General features: G+C 36.6%; 2 non-coding genes across 2 annotated transcripts; both read right to left on the bottom strand.

The window, feature by feature from the left end:
- Nucleotides 1–4,481: 4,481 nt before the first annotated feature.
- Nucleotides 4,482–4,588, bottom strand: LOC116142232. Its single transcript, XR_004129976.1, has one exon. It is a non-coding gene; the product is annotated as a small nucleolar RNA R71 (small nucleolar RNA).
- Nucleotides 4,589–12,236: 7,648 nt separating this feature from the next.
- LOC116141857 lies at nucleotides 12,237–12,343 on the bottom strand. The gene has a single exon (XR_004129896.1). It is a non-coding gene; the product is annotated as a small nucleolar RNA R71 (small nucleolar RNA).
- Nucleotides 12,344–19,646: the final 7,303 nt, after the last annotated feature.

Consider the following 19,646-nt stretch of genomic DNA (forward strand, 5'->3'; position numbering starts at 1 on the left):
AACCTAAAATGGGTTAGTTCATAACTAAATCAACACAAACAGCAAGAGAAACAGTAGATGTAGCATTCAACATATTGAAATAAAGAGAAAAGAAAAGAAATCTCCCCTAATTGAAGAATCCATGAGGTTGAATCTCAAATCTTCTCACTTTCTTAACAAAAATGTCAAATCTATTCAAAACTCAATGAAAACCAGACGAAACTAGATGAACCTAGACGACCCCTCTCAGAATGGTAAGGTTTTTTTTTAAATATCTCGCCCAAAAGACCTAAAAACTTTCCTAAAATAAAACTGTGTGTTTTGGAGAAACAAAAATTCACAGACTTCGCCGCGGCGAAGAAAGAGTTTCGCCGCGACGACAAGGTAAAAATGACTCTCGTGCTTAACTTCTTTCGCCACGGCGAACCTTTATGAGAATTCTGAAATTACATAATTTCCCTCTGCTTGCTTCTTTGCTTGAATCTTCGATCTTCGATGCTCTCCCATGGGAACAAGCTTCATAGTGCTTCACTCTGGGTCCAGAAACTCCAATTCGCTCATTATTTGCTCAAAATGTCCATTTTGGCCTGCAACACAAAATGTATAGAATTAAGTAGCAATTTAGGCATAAATGAACTAAGAAGTATCTAAAATCTAGCCAAAAAGCCTAATTAAAATAGTATAATTCTCGAATTATCAAATGGTAAAACCCATACAGTGTAAATAGGTCTTTAAGAAGAAGACTGACATGGATGGCAAGGTGCATACCTATAAGGCACAACTGGTTGCCAAAGGTTTCAAACAAATTCATCGCATTGACTATGAAGAAACCTTTTTGTCGGTTGCCATGATTAAGTCTATTTGGATTATGCTTGCGATTATTGCATATCACGATTATGAGATTTGGCAGATGGATGTCAAAACAACTTTCCTAAACAAAAACCTTGAGGAGGATGTGTATATGACAAAACCTGATGGTTTCATTCTTGATGGACAAGCTGATAAGATATGCAAGTTACAGAGGTCTATTTATGGACTCAAGCAAGCTTCAAGGAGCTGAAACATTTGTTTTGATGAAGCTGTAAAAGAATTCAGTTTCATCAAGAATGAAGATGAGCCCTGTGTTTACAAGAAAGTAAGTGGGACCGTAGTGGCATTCTTGGTGTTGTATGTTGACGACATACTTCTGATCAGGAATGATATACCAAACTTACAGTCGGTAAATACTTGGTTATCTAAGTACTTCTCCATGAAGGACTTAGGAGAAGCAGCCTACATCCTCGGAATAAAGATCTATCGCGATAGATCGCATAGGTTGCAGAGCCTAAGTCAGAGTACATACATTGACAAGGAATTGCAGAGATTAAATATGGAAGAATCCAAGAAGGGATTTCTTCCAATGTCACATGGTGTTTATCTCTCCAAGGATATGTGTCCTAAAACACACAATGAGGGAGATAGAATGAAGAGGATCCCATATACGTCAATAATTGGATCCATCATGCATGCCATGTTATGTACTTGGATTGATGTCTCATGTTCATTAAGCACATGTAGTAGATATCAATCGATTCTAGGTAAGCGACACTGGATAGCTATCAAGAACATCCTTAAGTACTTGAAAAGAACTAAGGATATGTTCTTGGTTTATGGAGGGCAAGATGAGCTCACTGTATGAGGATACAATGATGCTAGTTTTCAAATAGACAAGGATGATTATCGATCATAGTCAAGCTTTGTATTTTGTCTCAATAAAGCTATAGTAAGCTGGAAGAGCTCGAAGCAAAGTACTGTAGTGGATTTCACAGTTGATGCCAAGTATATCGCATTATCTAATGTAGTCGTGGAGGCGGTTTGGATCAAGAAGTTTATTACTGAACTTGATGTAGTTCCAAGCATTACTGACCTAGTAAAGATCTACTACGACAATAATGGAGCAATACCTATAGCTAAGGAACCACGGTCTCAGCAGTGATCCAAACACATACTTAGTTGATTCAATCTAATTTAAGAAATCAATTAGAGAGGGGATGTTAAAATTTGTAGAATTCCTAGTAACCCACTATTGAATTTTTTGTTGCAGTAGAAGCATGACAGGCACTTAACGTCATTTGGTATTAAATACATGAATGATTAGCTATAGTGCAAATGTGAGATTGTTAGAGTAGGTGCCCTAAAGCCAATCCAATTATGTAAATTGACTCTTTGTAATCATGTTTTATTATCAATAAAAGGCACTTATCTATACCATATAATCTAATTATATTCGTATAAGAAAAGGGTATATGTCCTTAGGATGGTAGAATCGTGAAGAGGGCTTCGAGTGTTTGAAATCTCAATAGTGAGAACCTTATGAGCATATATGGCCATTCAAAGAAACGTCCGTAGCCCCAGTATTATCCTGACCTAGGGCACAGATATTACGGTAAGGTTATCATAGTGTTGGACGACCCTGTCAAAAGGAAGTGACAGATCTCACTTGTCAAGGTTGTTTGGTGATAACCTGGTGCAACGCATGGTGCTTGCTGTAGGCAAGTTCACCAGACCGACCTACCAAAGGATTTCACATAGATTGTTGCCCTAGTGTTTGTGGAACAAATCCTCCAACGAATGGTGGTGCATGTGATCCTTAGACTTAAGATCACTAGAGCGCCTTGTGCATTGATTGGTGTAGTTTGACACTAGCCCAACGTAGTCCTCTTAAGACTATCAGAACAGTAGTGGTTGGCTACATTGAAAAGTGTATCAAGACTATGGTGGATCGATAGAGGATTCATCACTCTCAAGTACGGGAGATATTATCTCACTAAGTAATTCGGTAGATGGCACTGACATTAAATCTGTGGCCATACTGGGATTGAGTTGTAGCTCAATCCAATCTATTTTGGTTGTTGGTCCAATAACCGAATACCGAGATATCAAGGAAATCCGAGGTTGGCACTACTTCTATGCCTCGGCCTTGATGAGATAATAGATGATGAAATGATTGGATTGCACGGTAACCATATCATTGATAGGTAGCAGTTTCGCTGAATCAGAATCTATCGAGTGGCCATGATTTCGCTGAATCCAAATCTATCGAGTGGCCATGATGCCTGGCTAGAGGCCAACTTTGGTGTGTGTCTAGTGAGACGACTGATTAATTGTCAGTCACGATGCTATTCACTATCGATATGATTAGGAGACTTCGGGTTGCACACATAGAAGACATATTAAGAATAAAATTCATGAGAGGGGCATTTTCATCTTTTAAGATGAAAGGGCATTTTGTTAATCTCACAATGTAATTAAATTTGCTGAGTTTGTTACCTAAATTTAATTTCATATGGAAATTAAATTAGTGAGATTATATATATTTAAATATATATATATATATATATATATATATATATTTAAATATAATATATATTATCCAATATTAATATTGATAATGTGAATTCCAATTTTGTTTTTAAATTTGAATTGAAATGCCATGTTTGGTGGCAACGATAATCTATTCCAATATTCCAATTGGAATAGGTGGCTATTCCAATTTGGAATAGGGTTTTCGTGTGCACTATTTAAGTGCAACTAAAATTAATTCATTAAGTTGAATGAAATAGTACTGCAAAAATTAAAAGAAACCCTAGCCTCCTCTCTATCTCTCTAAACCGTGAGCCTCCATTGGTGAGAGAAGAATTTTTCTCTCAAAGAAAAATTATGTAGATTTTTATTCCTTTAGTTGAGTGAATTACCTAGCCTAATAGTTCCTCAACGACGTTTGTCCCTTCTTTGTGTGGATACCGGGAGATCATTCCTAACCTGGAGTGGGAGTGAATCACATCAGTCGAAGAAGCCTCCAAACGTCAGTATGACATTTAACTTGGTTTAAATATTTTTTCTTGTATTAAATTGATGTAGATCTGTAATTGGATAATTGATTTTATGGTTTTTGTGATCGAAAAGTTTTATATTTCCACTGCGTAAACGATCCAAAAACTAATAGATAGTTGATTATTAATATTGATAGTATCTAGTATAGTTCTAAATTGAAGCTTTTATTTCATTTTTGTAGAAACTTGTAAATTTTGTATAGTTTTGAATTTGATTTCTTTTTCTTGTAATGTTAAAGAACAAGTGCAAACATGGCAGAATTACATAGAACATTGAGGGATTATGTTGTGCCAATGGTGAAAGAATGTAATTATGGTATTACAAGGCCACCTATTGTAGTGAACTTTGAGATTAAGCCAGCAATAATTTAGATGATCCAACAGTCAATCCAATTTGGTGGAAATTCATATGAGGATCCAATTTTACATATCGCTAGTTTTATAGAGATATGTGACACGTTCAAGCACAATGGATTGATTGACGATACAATTAGGCTAAGATTGTTCCCATTTTCACTAAGAGATAAGGCGAAAGGTTGGCTCATGTCACACCCAGCTGGAACAATCATCACATGGGATGAATTAGCTCAGAAGTTTCTTCCAAAATACTTCCCACTAGTGAAGACAACAAAAATGAGAAACGACATTACCTCTTTCGTGAAAGACAATGATGAATCACTGTATGAAGCTTAGGAGAGGTACACGGAGTTGTTAAGGTAACGTCCATATCATGGTCTACTGTTTTGGATACAAGTCCAAACAATCTACAATGTGTTGCTACGAAATATTCAAACTATGGTAGATATGGCGGCAGGAGGAGCGTTAAATCACAAGACTCCGGAAGATGCTTATGAACTGCTCGAGGTGATGGCCAATAATAACTACCAAAGACCTAATGAGCGAGCAATGCCTAAAAGGAGCATGGGTCTACATTAAGTTGATGCCTTCATTACATTATCTACTCAAATTTTAACGTTTTAGGAACAATTGGGAGGTACGAATGTAAATATTTTTCACTCACCTTTTTTAACTTGTGAATTTTGTGCAGGAAACCATGCGAGTGTGGAATGCCAAATGAGAAACCCATTCATCTTCTCAACAATCGAGCAAGTGAATTACATGGCTAGTTCACAAAGGTTGCAGAATGACCCCTTCTCTAACATATACAACCCATTCATCTGAATTCCTCTTGGAGCAATCAAGGAGAAACAAGACCAATAGCCAATTACCAACCACTAAAGGAGAGAATAACCAAGCTGGAGGATATGTTTGAAAAATTCATGAATAAGACAAGGACAAATTTCAGAAATCAAGGAGCGTCCATTCGATATTTGGAGGTTCAAGTGGGGCAATCGATGAAACAATTGATGGAGAAATCTCAAGGTTCCTTGCCAAGAAAAACGGAAATTAATCCTAGAGAGCAGGTTCATGCCATAACATTAAGGAGTGGTGAAGTTTTGGAGGAACCTCGACAAAGAGAAGAGTTTAAAGATCATAAAGCAGAAAATATCTCAAAGCGAAAGTGTGGGCAAGATAATTAGGGATATTTCAACCAAGCAACTCATCTCACAAGGAACAATTTACAGAATTTCTTGTAAGTGGGCACAAGTCAAAATTGGTGTTGGAAGAGACTCTAAACATGGGACTCAAAAAATCACCATCACATCTCAAGTATGCATATAAGAATTTGTTTTCTCTATTCCTTGTTCTTGATTGTGTGACATTAAGGATAATGTCATTTTAAGTTTGGGGGTAGGGAAAATTTTGAAATTTTTCTTGTTTGTTTGATTTGTGTATTTATTTTTGCGTTTCTTGTGTGAGTGATTTGGTTTGAAGTATTGTTGTTCAAGTGTGTGGTTATTGTCATGGCCGGGTGGAGTTCACAAAGCACCAAACCACTCTTCGTGACTCACAAGGTACTGTCCCCCGCTTAAGGGATTTATTCGCCTCCCCCACCACTTAAACCCAAGACCAAGGGGCTATAGTCAATTGGGAAGCATGGTGAGTACCATTGGGCTAGCTTCCAATTGACTATAGCCCCTTGGTCTTGGGTTCAAGTGGTGGGGGAGGCGAATAAATCCCTTAAGGAGGGGGACAGTACCTTGTGAGTCACGAAGAGTGGGTTGGTGTTTTGTGAACTCCACTCGGCCGTGCCTCCGGTAAGATGGGGTCGTGACAGTTATTTTACTCATGTTTGTGTGTTTAATGCTTTTTGGTTGTGTTTGTTTTTAGTTTCTGTGCATTGTTGAAAATAATGCCTAGATGATTCATATAAGTCCATGATGAGAATTTGATTGTTGAGAATTTGATTTTTCGAAAAGTATGAGGTATTTCTTTAAGTTGAAGTTAGGTTTACTCTATTTTAGCTAGAAGTTCGTTGGGTAGTTCAACCAAGATTTTCATTGTTTGAACTTGCTCAGAGACATTTTATATGAATGTTGTGAAGTCTTGATAATGTTGATGAATTTTAGAACCTAGTTGAGAATTGCTTGAGGTGAAATCCTAGATTAGACATTGTTGAGGAAATGATTTAGGCATTTTTTTTTGGAACGTTTGAGCCTTTCAAGCCAACCCTATTTTGAATTGTCTCTAGTCACCCTTTTAAGCCTTTTAATTATATTGCCTTATTTTTCTTGTGTAACCAACAATGTCCAACCCCTTCAGGCTAAACACTTTGTCATACCTTTTAAGAGAACTCTATGCCACATGCATATCATAAAGAGCAACGAAAGTGTGTGAATAAGTGATTGATCAATCATAAGTTTGGGGGTTGTGAAGAGGCAGCAAAAGGCAAGTGACCCCAAGTGATTTTCCAATGTATGTATATAAATAATTTCTAAAAAAAGAAGGAAAAAAAATTATTTCAATTTAGAATAAAAAATAAGAAATGCATACGTTTGGGGGTTGTGAAAGGTGTGCTAGTGTTGAAGGGCGCAATAAAGGAAGGTCATGACTTGAAGTGACTCTTTGTGTTGCATAGGGAAAATCGAGTTCTCTTACTTTGCGTATTCTATCCTTTCTTTGGAGCCTACTACCCAAGCCTAACGTTACAACCTTACAAAGATCTTTTGATCCTTAGCAATGTTGAGTCTACATTAGTGAAAAGTAATTCGAAAATTAGGCTTATGGAGTTTGTTAATTATCTAAGAGATTTTGCTTGTTTGCATAATATATAATCTGAGAAGTGAATGATGGATTGAATTGGGGATTACTTACTTGAGGAGCTAATAGAGGGGCAAGGTTAATTTGCAAATTTGACTTTTCAGAATATTGAATAATTTTCCTTGAACAATTTTTAGGATTTATGATACTTCTCATACAATTTGGGCCATCACTACTACTTAATTCTATTAATTTTACTTTGTAGGCCAAACAATGATTTTGAGCATAAATGATGGTTTTGAGCGTAAATTGCGTAACTTGAATTTGGAAACTTTGAGTTACCTGAGTTTAGAAGTTCTGGAAAGCTACGAAGCAGAGCTACAATGTTCATGTTTTGGGTTTTTCCTAATTCTAACTGGAAGAGGGTGAAAACTTGGCTTGAAGTTGTGAATAGCATGTTGCAAATTGAAGAAAACGTATTTGGACATGCTTCAGTATATTGGCCATAACGTGAGATGTAGACCTCAGATTGGGTTGATTTTTGAATGAGTAGAAAGATAATTGAAATGGATATAAAATTGTACAAATATTCCATATTCAAACATTATAGTGCTCAAATGTGGCCCAAATATCATCACCACAGCAAAGAAAAAGATTCGTTGCGGCAAAACTCCATCATATGCGAAAAAAATAAAACGACGTGTTTTCGCTCACTAAGGCTTCATCCTTAAGTGAGAGGGGTATAAATTGACATGAAAAGGAAGGGGAAAGGGTCTTGGTGTTAGTTATCAATGAACAATGGCAGCGGAAAAACAAAAAGTTTTGCCCATCGATTACTCTGATTTCGCCTTGATCAAGGTCTGATATATACATATTTTACATGCTTAAATTGAAATAACATAAATCCATACAAATATTCGATTATACCTGTGATTGAAGGCTCCATCAATGTCTCTAAATGTGATTTGCTGCCGATTCGCGAATGGAATTGAATTCACGTCTTCCACATGAAGACAATGCGCCAATGACCGAGAATTAATTTTGCTAGAATTAATTCTTGGCTTTAAGGAGTATGGATTTTGGAAGATTGAGTGTAGAGAAAAGAAGAGAGAAATTTTCTCTTCAGAAACCTCTCACCCACGGCAAAAATGAATTAGGTTAGTAAAACCTAATTTTTCTTGCTTTAAATAATAAAGCAAATATCCATTTCGCCCCCAAAGTTTAGAAACAACCCAAACTTAGGTAGAATTACCTATTAACCCTTATTTAATTATTTAGTTAAATATTAATATAAATATAAATATTAACTATAATAATTAAATTTATAATTTTGCTAAATTACTCTATTAATAAAATTGGACATAGGCTACAACCTCAGTAATTTTAATTACAAAACAAAATTACCAATGTGCCCATTCATCTAAAAGATGAATATACCTTTCCAAAATCTATCATCCTTAAACTGTCTTCTAAGTGTATGACCTATAGGCTCCTTATCATATCGGTAATGAGTAGTATTACGATTGACACCAATCAATCGTCTCACTACAAACAGACTAGGATTGGCCCCTAGCAAGGCATCATGGCCACTAGATAGATTCGGATTCAGTGAAATAGCTACCTATCAAGGATATGGTTACCGTGCAATCAAATCCTTTCATCATCTGTTACCTCATTGAGGCTGAGGTACAAAAATAGTGTCAACCTTAGTTATCCTTGATATCTTTACATTCAGTTACTAGACCAATGACCGGAATAATAAATTGGATTGAGCAATAACTCAATCCCACTGTGGCCACAACTTTAGTGTCACTACCATTCACCGAATTGTGCCGTGAGATAACTTCGTCTGTACCTAGGAGTGATGAATCCTTTGTTGATCCACCATAGTCTTGATACACTCCTCGATGTAGCCAATCAGTACCATATTGATAGCTTTAAATAGAACTACGTTGGGCTGGTGTCAAACTACACCAATCGGTGCATAAGGTGCTCCAGTGATCTCAAGTCTAAGGATCACATGCACCACCATTCGTTAGATGATTTATTCCATAAACACTTGGGTTACCATCTATATGGAATCCTCTAGTGGGTCAATCTAGTGAACTTGCCTACATCAAGTACCCATATCCTGCACCAGGTTGTTGGCAAACAACCTTGACAAATGAGATCAGTCACTACCTTTTGACAGGGTCATTCAACATTATGATTGCCTTACCGTATTATTTATGTCCTTGGTCAAAATAATACTAGAGCTATAGATATTTCTAGAATGGCCACCATATGTGATCATAAAGTTCTCACTATCAAGATTTGAAACACTTGATACCCTCGTCACGGTTCTACCATCCTAAGGACATATATCAATAATACTATTATGATTTACACAATATAGAATAAAATGCCTTTTATTGATTAATGAACATTATTAAAAAGAGTCAATTTTACAATAATTGATTGGCTCTAGGAAACCTACTCTAATAATCTCTCACTTGCACTATAGCCAATCATTCATGTATATAATACCAAATGACCTTAAGTGCTTTTCATGCTTCTGTTGTGACAAAGGCTTCATCAGTGAATCGACGAGATTGTCATCAGTATGCGGTTTACTGATCTGCACATCTTTCATGTCAACCATTTCTCTGATGAGATGAAATTGTCTGAGTATGTGTTTGGACTTTTGGTGAGACCGTGGTTCCTTTGCTTGAGCTCTTGCTCAATTGTTGTGGCAATAGATATCTATTGGATCAACAATCATGGAGACCACACCAAGTTTGGTGATGAACTTCTTAATCCAGACCGCCTCCTTGGTCAAATCGGATAATGCGATATACTTAGGCCCCATTGTAGAGTCCGCTACAGTGCTTGGCTTGGAGCTCTTCCAGCTAACCGCACCCCCATTGACCCCAGATTGTGAATGATAATCATCTTTATCCATTTGGAAACTAGCATCACTATATCCTCTTACAGTGAGCTCATCTTCCCCTCCATAAATCAAGAACATACCCTTAGTCCTTTTCAGGTACTTAAGGATGTTCTTGATAGCTATTTAGTGACACTCACCTAGATTTGATGACAGTCAGAAAATGCATCTTTTTAGTGTTTATTTGTTAGCATTTAAGATTGATTTAGGGCTGGATTTATGCCTTAATAATTCTTAAGCGTCATTCTTAATACATTGATTTATTTTGATGCATTTTTAGGTATTTTGGACTTAAAATAGATGGAAAGGCTAATAATGAGGAAAGCACGAAGATTCTATGCATATCGGATTTAAGGAATGGTTTCGGAAGAATAAAACGAAGAAAATTTCTAGTTTGCGCTGCGACGTGGACATGATTTTCTGGTTTTTCATGGAGTTAGATTTCTCGATTGCAAAAGTGTTCTTTAGAGAAATTAAAGTAGGTGAATCAAGCTTTTCAGGAAGGTATTATGGGCAAGAATCCGAGTTCGTTTGGGTTCTCGGTAGTTGTTCCAAAATCGGACCTAGAATTCTAGTTGCGGAAGGATTTCCTGGCTGAGTATTGAATATTCGAATGGGCCTAACTGGAGCGTCAGATATCGAAAGTGGGTGATTCAAAGCCTAGATTCATCTACACATCTAGGACTACAATTTTTATGAAGTGACCAAGCCTAGAAAATATCTTTTTCACTGCAAGAATCCTGGTGCAAGCTGAAGACGAATTCTGTTTTCCATATCTGATAAGATTTTGACAAATCTGGAAGTCTATCTTTTAGGAAACGTCTAAGAAAGATTTTTCATGAGTCCTGGGGGAGAATTAAGGAAAACATATGTTATTTATTGAGGAGTGTTAGGTTAACCAGGGGGGAGACGGCAGTGAAGTTTTGTTAGAGAGAGCTTCCGTGTTTTCCTTCCAAAAGAATGAACTCCACGTCCAACTAAACTCCAAGAAGGCAAAAGGATGAGCTTCTAGGTGTAGTTGTTCTTGTTTCTATCTTTGACTCAGCTGTATGGATTGATTATTAAACATTGCTTATTAATTTACTCTTTGATTAAATAAAAAGGATTTGAATTTAATTGACAACTTTATTTATCTTCTTCTTCTCTTAGAATTTCTTAATCTGGTGATTGCAATCTTCTTCTCCATATAAGTCTAGTCAAGCTTTCCTTATATAAAAGTTGTTAGATGCAATTGATTCTGGTAGATTTATCTTATAGAATTGTCCATTACTACAGTATTATTATTAAATATATTGTTGCTTCTTGATAATTCATGAGATAGACTTTGCGTGTTTGAGTTGGAGTTAAAGAGTAATTAGTGGCAATCACATTAGGATATTCATGTGCTTTGATTGGATATCTACCAATTGCTGACTTGGGATGTGAAATTAGTAATTGAGATTAAATAATTGAATCTAGATGGGAATAAGCAACAAACTTAGGAAGGATTCCTGGAACCTCGTCATTTCTCTTATTGAATTCTTCAACATACTTTCACAATTTCATTGATAAAACTCAGATTTTTCTCATTAGAACCTTACTGTTTAGAATCATAGTTTACATTTTCTCTTGTAGTTTGTATTCTTCGTGGGATCGACACCTCAGCTATATACAATAATTGTGTGTTAGTTTGAGCGTAATCAAATTTTGGCGCCGTTGCCGGGGAGTGCGCTTAATTACAAAAAAAGATTGGCGGCTTTGAGACAAGACAGTAATATTGTTCTTTGCTTTTTGTTTTAATTTATTTTAATTTTATTCTGTTTTTCCTCTTTCCTTTAGTTCCTTTGGTGTATGCGTAGACTTAGAGACAATCGAGGTAGATTCATTAAAAGACCTGAGATAGAGTTACCTTCTCCTTCCATGTCTGATAGTGAAAGTTCACCTAGATCAAATCATAGTGCTCACTCAAACGAGGATTTAAGGAATTTTAATACATGGCCGATAATAACAATGAGAATATGGTTAGAACACTTAGGGATTATTTGCAACCTAGCCGAACGGCCACACCATCTTGTATCATGTTCCCCCCTAATGTTCAATTACCTGAGTTTAAGCCGGGTATGATTCAATTGCTACCAACTTTCCATGGATTAGAGAATGCAAACCCTTATGTCCACATTAGGGAATTTGAGGAAGTAGTAGCAACCTTCCAAAATAGGGCTGACACGATAGATACTGTCAAACTTAGGTTTTTCCCTTTTTCTCTTAAGGATAATGCTAAGTTTTAGTTGTATTCATTAAGGCCTCGGTCTATAGGTAGTTGGGATGAGATGACACAAGCCTTCTTCCAAAAATATTTTCCAGCCCATAAGACCAATAACCTCAAGAGACAAATCTCAAACTTTGCACAAAAAGAGAGTGAAACCTTATACCAAGTTTGGGAATGTTACAAAGATCTTTTGAACTCTTGTCCACACCACGGGTTTGAAAGTTGGCAGGTGGTTAGTTACTTCTATGATGGACTTCTAAGCAGGGAGAGACAATTTGTAGAAACCATGTGTAATGGAGATTTTCTCCACAAAGATCCCGATGTAGCCATAGACTTTCTAGATGATTTATCGGAAAAAGCCCACACTTGGACGGGACCCAATGCTTTAGAAAGTACTAACAGAAACCAAACTGCTGTAATTTATCAACTTAGGGAGGAGGATAGTCTTAAAGCCTGTTTAGAGGTTTTGAAAACCAAGGATGTTAGAGCCCCCGAACCAGTTGTTAGGGTAGAGTCCCATGAACCTTGTTTTATGTGTAATAGAGTAGATCATATACCTAGGGATTGTCAAACCTATTTTGAGTTGAGAGAGATGAAGGAAGAGTGTAATACTTTAGGTATACCCTTTAGGAAAACATACTCGCCCTACTCTAACACCTTCACTCTCGGTTGGAAGAATCATCATAACTTTAGTTGTAGAACCGATACACAACCCTCTACCCAATCTAATACCCAATGGAGACCGGAACCAATTTCTCCTAATGCACCACAATCTTTACCTTTGGAAGATGTTTTTAAGTCATTTATGCAGGCACATGCCCAAAATGTGGAACAGCAAGGCAAGATAAACCAACGGTTTCTAAAGGAGCAACAAGGGGTCAACGAGGAACAAAAGGTGATAAAGAGTCAACTCACCAAGTTGACAAATTTATTGACGGTTCAAGAACAAGGTCATTTTCAATCACAGCCACAACCTAATCCAAGGGGACAACATATGGCACAAACCTCCAATGTCGACAATCAAAATGTTAAAGAGGTTAATGCCATGATTACTCGCAGCGGTAAGGAAATTGATGGACCCACTTCACCATCAAACTTGATTCCTAACACCATGAGTAGCAAGGCTGAAGCTCCCAAGGATCAAGGTGCCCCTAGTGATTCCCGAGCACTCCTTAAACCTAAGGAGAGAAATTCGGCATTAAAAGGTGAGATACTTGACCAACTTAAGCAAGTTAAAATTAACCTTCCTTTTCTTCATGTCATAAAACAGGTTCCGAGTTATGCTAAAGTTATCAAGGATCTATGCACACACAAGAGGAGGCAAAATGTGAAGAAGACGGCGTTCTTAATGAAACAAGCAAGTGTGGTACTTGATAGCAAGACACCGCCCAAGTATAAAGATCCAGGCTACCCTACAGTAGCTTGCCAAATTGGAAACAAAGCGTGTGGTCAAGCATTACTAGATTTAGGGGCAAGTGTGAATCTTATGCCCTACTCCATTAACGTGCAACTTAGCCTAGGTGAGATTAAACCGACTTCTGTGACACTTCAACTAGCGGATGAATTGGTAAGAAAACCAAAAGGTATTGTGTAAGATGTTTTAGTGCAGATTGAGAAATTCTATTATCCCGTTGATTTTTTGGTGCTAGATACTATTTCCATTGTGAATATGAAGTCAAAAACTCCATTGATACTTGGAAGACCATTCCTTGCCACTACCAATGCCCTCATAAATTGTAGGAATGGTCTAATGACACTATCATTTGGAAATATGACTCTAGAGGTGAATGTTTTTCGAGTCTCAAGGTAGCCACATGAAGAGGATGAGTGTTTCGACACTTACACGATCGAAGACCTTATTTTGGAGGATGAGTATATTAAAGATAATTCAAATCCTTGGGAATTCCTTCTTAAAGATTTTAATGTAGATGATTCTTATTCCCATGCCGTTAATGTTGTTGATGTCTTTGATAAGTCGCAGGGATTTATTAAGAAATCATGGCAGCCATGATTTAAGGAGTTGCCTAAGGAGAGAGAGCCACCCAAACCATCCTCCGAAGCCACCCAAACCATCCAACGCTAAATCTAGCTCTACTGCCCAAAGGACTCAAACATGCCTTTTTAGGCCCAGGTGATACCTTTCCGGTTATTATTTCTTCTGAACTTAGTGATGAGCAATGTGATAAATTGTTGAATTTGTTAAGAAAGCATAAATTTGCACTAGGTTGGACTATAGCCGACATAAAAGGTATCAACCTTTTAATTTGTTCCCATAGGATCTATCTAGAAGAAGGAGCTAACCCTCATACAGACCCACAAAGAAGACTAAATTCAACTATGAAAGTGGTAGTTAAGAAAGAAGTCATTAAACTATTAGACGCGGGAATCATTTACTCGATATTCGATAGTAAGTGGATTAGTCCAACTCAAGTAGTCCCTAAGAAAGCCGAGGTAACTGTGGTAGAAAATGAAGCGGGGTATTAGTACCAACTAAGGTAGTGACTGGGTGGCGTATGTGCATTGACTATAGGAAACTTAATTCAGCTACTCGGAAAGACCATTTTCCCCTCCCATTTATTGACCAAATCTTAGAGCATGTAGCTGGTCATCATTTCTATTGCTTTTTAGATGGGTATTCAGGGTACTACCAAATAGAGATTGCCTTAGAGGATCAAGAGAAGACCACCTTTACTTGTCCTTTTGGTACCTTCTCTTTTCGTAGAATGCCATTTGGTTTGTGTAATGCACCAACTACTTTTCAAAGATGCATGATGAGTATTTTTAGTGACATGGTTGAAAAATGTATGGAAGTGTTTATGGATGATGTAATCGTGTTTGGAACTTCTTTTGATTCATGTTTATCTAATCTGGAAAATGTGTTGTGTAGGTGTGAAGAAAAAGGGCTTGTGCTGAATTGGGAGAAGTGCCATTTTATGGTGTCCTCCGGAATAGTGTTGGGCCATATAGTGTCCGAAAAGGGAGTAGAAGTGGATAAATCGAAAATTGAAACAATCTCTAAATTATCGACTCCTAGGAACATTAAAGATGTTAGATCTTTTCTAGGACATTCTGGGTTTTATAGGAGGTTTATTCAAAATTTTAGTGCTATCTCTAGACCATTATGTAACCTTTTGTTGAAGGACACTGAGTTTAAGTGGAGCCTCGAATGTGAGAAAGCCTTTAGGACACTTGTTTCTAAGCTTACAACCGCCCCCATTATGCAATCACCCGATTTTTCCTTGCCTTTTGAGATTATGTGTGATGCTAGTGATTATGCTATAGGGGCTGTTTTAGGACAAAGAAGGGAAGGAAAACCATTTGTAATTTACTATGCTAGTAGAACCTTGAATCATTCTCAAATGATGTATACCACAACCGAGAAAGAGTTACTAGCCGTAGTATTTGCTTTGGACAAATTTCGCTCTTATTTAATTGGTTCACCTATCCTTATATTCACAGATCATTCCGCTCTTAAATTTCTTTTCTCAAAAACGGATGCTAAGGCTCGTTTGATACGTTGGATTTTGCTTTTGCAGGAATTCGACTTGACTATCAAGGACAAGAAGGGGGTAGAAAATGTTGTGGCGGACCACTTATCTCGTTTGGAATTCAAGAATGATACCGATACTTTGCCCATTCGAGAAGCCTTTCCAGATGAGAATTTATTTGCCGTCCTTTCTCACACGTCGTGGTATGCCGACATTGCAAATTACTTGGTTTCCGGTCAAGTTCCATCTACATGGAGTGCACAAGATAAGCGTAAGATTTTGGCTGAGGTAAAAATGTTTTATTGGAATGATCCTTATCTTTTAAAATATTGCCCTGATCAAATAATAAGAAGATGCATTCCGGATATAGAGATTGATAATGTGTTAAATTTTTGTCATACTTATGCTTGTGGTGGTCATTTTTCTATTAAAAAGACAACAGCAAAAATTTTGCAATGTGGTTTTTATTGGCCTACTTTGTTCAAGGATACTAATGAGTTTTGTCATTCATGTGAAAGATGTCAAAAGCTGGGTTCATGAACTCGCGTCATATGATGCCTCTCAATCCGATCTTAGTGGTGGAAATCTTTGATTGTTGGGGGATCGATTTTATGGGACCATTCCTACCTTCTTTTGGATATCTTTACATTTTGCTTGCTGTTGATTATGTTTCTAAATGGGTTGAAGCCATACCTTGCTGTACTAATGATAATAAAGTTGTTGTTAAATTTCTCAAAGATCATATTTTATCTAGGTAAGGTACTCCACGTGTTATAATCAGTGATCAAGGGTCACATTTTTGTAACCGTTCTTTTAAGGCTTTGATGCGCAGGTATGGAGTCACCCATAAGGTTTCTACAGCTTACCACCCACAAACTAATGGCCAAGCGGAACTTGCGAATAGGGAGATTAAGCAAATACTTGAAAAAACAGTAAGTCCAAATCGAAAAGATTGGTCGTTGCGCCTATCGGATGCACTTTGGGCGTACCAAACAGCATACAAGACGGTTCTTAGAGCATCTCCTTATCGATTGGTATTCGGCAAAGCATGTCACTTACAGGTAGAACTAGAGCATAAAGCATTGTGGGCTATCCGAAATTTTAATTATGACTTGACAACCTCTGGTGAAGAAAGGAAATTGCAACTTTGTGAGCTTGCGGAGTTGAGAGATGATGCATATGATAATGCTAAGGACTTAAAGTCAAGAATGAAGGCAGTGCATGATAAGAAAATACTCCGGAAGAATTTTGAACAAGGAAATCGAGTGTTTCTTTATGATTCTCGGTTACAGTTCCATCCAGGAAAATTATGATCACGATGGACAGGACCTTATATGGTGAAGAGTGTTTTTTCGAATGGAGTAGTAGAAGTTGAAGATCCTTTCGATGCTCATATATTTCGAGTTAATGGCCAAAGGTTAAAGCTCTACTTGGAACATGAACGTGTTGAAGATAGGCCCGAAGAGATCTCTTTGGAGCCCCCGGTTTACCCCTCTTAATCGGGTATTTTCGTTCCTTGTATATTAATTTTGTTGAGTTTTTGTTTTTATTCAGTTTTGATTAATTTAAGTTGTTTTTATTTATTTTTGGGTTTTGATTAATATCTTAACGTTACCCTGTAGTTTCCATTCTTTTTATTTCCTTTGTTCTATGATTAGAGATTGAAATTCCAAAAGAGGACCAAACTGGAGTTTGCATGGTCCTGCACATGCAGTTTTCGGCCTTCTCGCACTATTGATTAACAAGGGAGTTTTTCTTAACTTTTTTTTTTGCTTTCTTTCATATTGCGGACAATGCAAGTTTTTAGTTGGGGGTGGAGGAAACACATTTCTTATTTCATGTCATTGAATTGTTTGGTGTCACTTTATCTTGTTCGTTTTCATTTGCTTGATAGGAGTTTGAAAATAAAAAATAAAAAATAAAAAAATTCACATTTGTTTGTTTGTTTTTAGCATGTTTTGTGTTAGTTTTAGAGTCAATTCACATGTCAATGATATGATTATAATTGTGACAGCATATAGCTTTTAGAAGAAGTTAAATCTTACTTCGGTTTGAGAATAATTTTAAGTGTCGATTTTCATTTAGTTGGAGACTCTTGTTTGCGGTAAGATTGCATGATTAGTCTAAAACATTTAGAAAAGTTTTATGTGCGAATGTTTTTGTTAATATTTTTGAGGTCTCGAGAAGCTCTAGAACTTATTTGAAAATCACTCGAGGCAAAATCTTAGAATGTACACTGTTTAGGATATGATGTAGGCCATCTTTGACCCGTTTGAGCCTTTCACGCTTTCGTTTGTTATATTTATCACTAGTTACCTGTTTGAGCCTTTTCTTTGAAAAAATTGGCCTTGTTTCTTTCGATAGCCCATTCACTTACCTTTATGAGCCTAAAAATATTTTATCCTTACCATTCTTTTAAGAGAACTTAGTTATAAGCAGTTGTTAAAGAGCGCTAAAGAAGAGTAAGGGTGGAAATATGAATTTTTCTTTTTTGTACTACCACAGCCCAAGAACATTAAAGGAGATGAGTTGGGGGTTATGGAGAAGAGAAAAGAATGTAAATGGAGGTGAATGGTTATGAGCTAGAAAAGAGAAAAAAAAAGTGAGAAATTTTGTGCTGAAAAAAAAAGTTAATTGATAAAAAAAAAAAAAAAAAAAAGTGTTGAATTATTGAGAGAAATGCTCGAAAAAATGGTTGAATGAATGAGGTATTGAAGTAAGGTTATTAAGTGCTTGATAGGTTGTGTTCAAGATTAAGAGACTGAGTTCTTTTACTTGTTTAATCCTTCCCATTCTTTCTTAACCTTTACCGTAGCCTAACGTTACAAGCCAATTAAAGACCTATTGATCCAATGCAGTGTGCTTTTTCTATATTAGTGGAGAGTGATTTGAAAAGTGAGCTTATGGAGTTTGATTTGTGATTGATGTCACGAAATTTAATATGTTTTAGAGGCCAAGACTTGTGTTCATGAATGTTGTGCATAAAATCATCCGAGTGTTTGGATTTGTGGTTTGTGATAAGATGGATGTTAAGAGTCAATAACAACTATGAGGTTGATACTTGAATTGTTTTTGGGCTTGGGTGAAATTTAATGATTCTATGTGTTGTGTGTTATGTGCAACTTTTGAGACAAAAAGTTGAATTACTTTTGAATCAACGCTAACATGCTTGTTCTTGTTTTGAGTTTTTTTTATGTTTTGTTTTTATTCATTTTCTAGTTTGGAACTCATTTCATCTTTCTTTCGCTTGAATTGCTAGAGACTAGCAAAAAGCTAGTTGGGGGTTATGATGAGAGTCAGAAAATGCATCTTTTTAGTGTTTATTTGTTAGCATTTAAGATTGATTTAGGGCTAGATTTATGGCTTAATAATTCTTAAGCGTCATTCTTAATAAATTGATTTATTTTGATGCATTTTCAGGTATTTTGGACTTAAAATAGATGGAAAGGCTAATAATGAGGAAAGCACGAAGATTCTATGCATATCAGATTTAAGGAATGATTTCGGAAGAATAAAACGAAGAGAAATTCTGGTTTGCGCTGCGATGTGGACACGATTTTCTGGTTTTTCATGGAGTTAGATTTCTCGATTGCAAAAGTGTTATTCAGAGAAATTAAAGTAGACGAATCAAGCTTTTCAGGAAGGTATTATGGGTGAGAATCCGAGTTCGTTTGGGTTCTCAGTAGTTGTTGCAAAACCGGACCTGGAATCCTAGTCGCGGAAGGATTTCCTGGCTGAGTATTGAATATTCGAACAGGCCTAACTAGAGCGTCAGATATCGAAAGTGGGTGATTCAAAAGCCCAGATTCATCTACACATCTGGGACTACAATTTTTATGAAGTGACCAAGCCCAGAAAATATCTTTTTCATTACGAGAATCCTGGTGAAAGCTGGAGACGAATTCTGTTTTCCATATCTGATAAGATTTTGACAAATTTGGAAGTCTATCTTTTAGGAAACTTCTAGGAAAGATTTTCCATGAGTCCTGGGGGAGAATTAAGGAAAACACATGTTATTTATTGAGGAGTGT

The sequence above is a fragment of the Pistacia vera genome, unplaced genomic scaffold (genome assembly GCF_008641045.1).
Source record: "Pistacia vera cultivar Batoury unplaced genomic scaffold, PisVer_v2 Contig1005, whole genome shotgun sequence".
Lineage (NCBI taxonomy): Eukaryota > Viridiplantae > Streptophyta > Magnoliopsida > Sapindales > Anacardiaceae > Pistacia > Pistacia vera.